The sequence below is a fragment of the Nicotiana tabacum genome, chromosome 11 (assembly GCF_000715075.1).
Source record: "Nicotiana tabacum cultivar K326 chromosome 11, ASM71507v2, whole genome shotgun sequence".
Taxonomy (NCBI): Eukaryota; Viridiplantae; Streptophyta; class Magnoliopsida; order Solanales; family Solanaceae; genus Nicotiana; species Nicotiana tabacum.
The window spans coordinates 43,598,795-43,601,981 of record NC_134090.1 but is presented as its reverse complement, the minus strand read 5'-3'; the positions used below and the strand labels follow the sequence as shown (position 1 = coordinate 43,601,981).

At 33.7% G+C, this 3,187-nt stretch overlaps 1 pseudogene; it reads left to right on the top strand.

Annotated features, from left to right (window-relative positions):
* The first annotated feature begins 749 nt into the window (after positions 1-749).
* On the top strand, positions 750-2,461 carry LOC107782780 (cytochrome P450 71AU50-like; annotated as a pseudogene).
* Positions 2,462-3,187: the final 726 nt, after the last annotated feature.

Sequence of the window (3,187 nt, the reverse complement as noted above, 5' to 3'; positions counted from 1 at the left end):
GCGCAGCTCGATCCCATAAATATCCTCATAAAATGATATTCTTCACTATTAATATTCGTATTTTTTTCAAAACATGATTATCTTTCAATACAAAATATTTTTATATTTCATTTAAATTCAAAAACTTTATTTATAGATTAAAAAAATATATCATTTACTTCAAATTATTTTTATAACATATCCTAATAGATATTGTCTCAAAATTGTCAAGTGATTTCTTATTAATTTACCGCTTGACTTAACAACTCTCATATTTTATATTTATAGAAAGATATAGAATAGATTTAGATAATATATATTGACTTAAAATTGACAAGTGATTTTTTATTAGAGGCAATGAACATGAGAGGCAATGTCATCCTTCTTTAAATTTGTGCAATGTTGTCAAATTAAATTGACCTATAATAACATGTAACTCATAACAACTGTGAAATTGTGACTTGAAAACTAAAATAATAGCATGTTATAAATAATTAAATTGTCTTGTAAATTATATGCTATCTGATATAGAATAACTTAAATCCTCCTTTCAGTTATTAGTTGTATCGCACTTTGGTTATTAAATAGTTATAAATTATTTTGACCTCCTAGTTTAAAAAATGTTTACCTTGAGAAAAGACTATTCTCAGTATAGATTAGAAAAGAACACTGACATCTCACATTCCAGCTATATATATATATATATATATATATATATATATATATCTTCACCGTCCGAGCTCTTGCACCAACATATATCCATTGCATCTTCTTCTATTAGTGCTCTTAGAAGATAACAAAGTCATATTAGCCATGGCTTTTATATGGGCAACTCTAATTGTTGGTCTATTTGTATATGCTTTCTATGTGCTGCTAAACATTCAGAAGAGAAAAAGGTTTCCTCTTAGGACATCTTCATTTGTTAGGTAAATATCGACACAAAGATTTACAAAAACTAGCCAACAACCGTGGTCCTATTATGTATATGCAACTGGGAATCGTACCTGCAATCGTTGCCTCGTCTGCTGATGCAGCCAAGAAAGTCCTCAAGACATATGATCCCATCTTTGCTAGTAGGCCTCATAATGAGGCATCTCAATGTATGTCTTATGGCCAGAAGAATATGATTTTTGCAAAGTATGGACCATATTGGCGTAACATGCGCAAATTGTGCACCTTTTGAGTAATCACAAGATTAATTCATTCCAATCCATGAGAAAGCAAGAAGTTGAACTTCTGATTGAATCGGTTAAAGAACAAGCTCATGATTGCGCGGTTGTTGATCTTAGTGCAAAGATTACATCCTTGAATGCTAGCTTGACTTGCTTAATGGTGTTTGGAAAGAAGTATATGGATGAGGACTTTGACAAGAGGGGATTCAAAGCTGTAGTTCAACAAGTTGTGCATTTTGGTGGGAGACCAAATCTTGGAGATTTTTTCCCCTTTCTTGGTGTTATTGATCTTCAGGGACTCAATCGCAAGCTCAAAGATATTCAAAGGTGTTTGATGAAATTCTTGAGAAGATTATTGATGAACATGTTACCAAGGATTTTGTCGACACCATGATGGAGATTATGCAATCAGGAAAAGCAGAGTTTCAGTTTGACCGTCGACATATAAAAGCTATCCTCGTGGTATATACTGCCATCCCATTTTACATTCTAATATAAGCTCAAGAAACCATAAATTTTTAGATTAAATTTGCTAGTTTCACTAAATAATTTCTCGGCTTCCTTTTCCATACAGGACATGCTTATTGCAGCAACAGACACTTCAACAACATCAGTAGAATGGATACTCACTGAGCTAATTAGGCACCCTCATGTGATGAAGAAACTCCAAAAAGAGTTGGAAGAAGTGGTAGGAATTGAAAGGATGGTAGAAGAATCAGATTTGGAGAATTTGAAGTACTTACATATGGTTGTAAAAGAGGGCCTGAGGCTGCATTCCGTAGAGCCAGTATTGCATCATGAAGCCATGGAAGATTGTGTAGTAGATGGCTTCCACATACAAAAGGGATCTAGAATCATGATTAATTGTTATGCAGTTCAGAGGGATCCAAATGTTTGGTGTGAGCCTGAGAAGTTTTTCCCCGAGAGATTTGTTGGGAGCTGTGTAGATATTCGTGGACGTAATTTTTAGCTTTTACCATTTGGCTCTGGTAAAAGAAGCTGCCCCGGAATGCAGTTGGGGATTACCATTGTTCGCCTTGTGGTTGCACAATTGGTGCATTGCTTTGATTGGGAGCTTCCAAATGGTATGCAGCCTCTTGATTTAGACATCGATGAGCAGTTTGGGATGATAGCATGCAAAGAAAAGCCATTGATGGCTCTTCCTACTTATAGACTAAAGAAATGAGGCAAACACGTTGCAGATTGGAAGAGAACTAGTTTTCTAAACTTTTTATTTTACTTAGCTGCTGTTAATATTACACAAGCGATATTTAAAGTTTCTATTCCATGGTTCTGTGATTGTTGTGCTTTTCCCCTGCTATTCTATAAATAACATATTGACAGTATATCGATGCCTAATTAGATTGGAATATGCCAATAGTCTCATTATGTACACAATTGACCTTTTCTTTTCTTGTTTCTCTTTTTACTATGTGTTTGTGGCATCCAATCCTACTCTCGCCATGAAAGTAGTACGGTCACATTATAATAAACACAACAAAGACTGGGGTTAAATCTAACAAGAAGTATGGTGTGCACTAAGGTGTCCAAATGCATGCAAACTTGGTATTTCCTTTTGTATTCGCCAAACAAAAGAGTTCATTGCAATTAATTCTAAAATAATAGCTAAAACTACTAAATTACTTACTAAGGAATTGAAGCGAATACGTAGCATCCAACTAAAATATAATTTGTTTTCTATGAAGAGAAAGACCATCGTTGCAACCTCAATATAGCATAATTAGTTCTAGGATGTACGTAGCTTGCCTAAATACTTTGGATGGGTTAATTTCACTGATAGTCATTCAACTATGTTTCAATTTCACTAAAGTCACTCAATTATTTTTTGCCACTTAAAAGTAAATAAACTTTAACATAGTCACTTAAAAGTCATTTTGGCTTAAAACCTTACCATTAATTTGCATGGCATAAAATTTAATGAGAAAAATAAAAAAAATAAATGCCACATAAGCTTAAATGGACCATACCTACTTTAGATCCATTTCTCCCTTAATCTGATTTTGTCAAGACCCCAG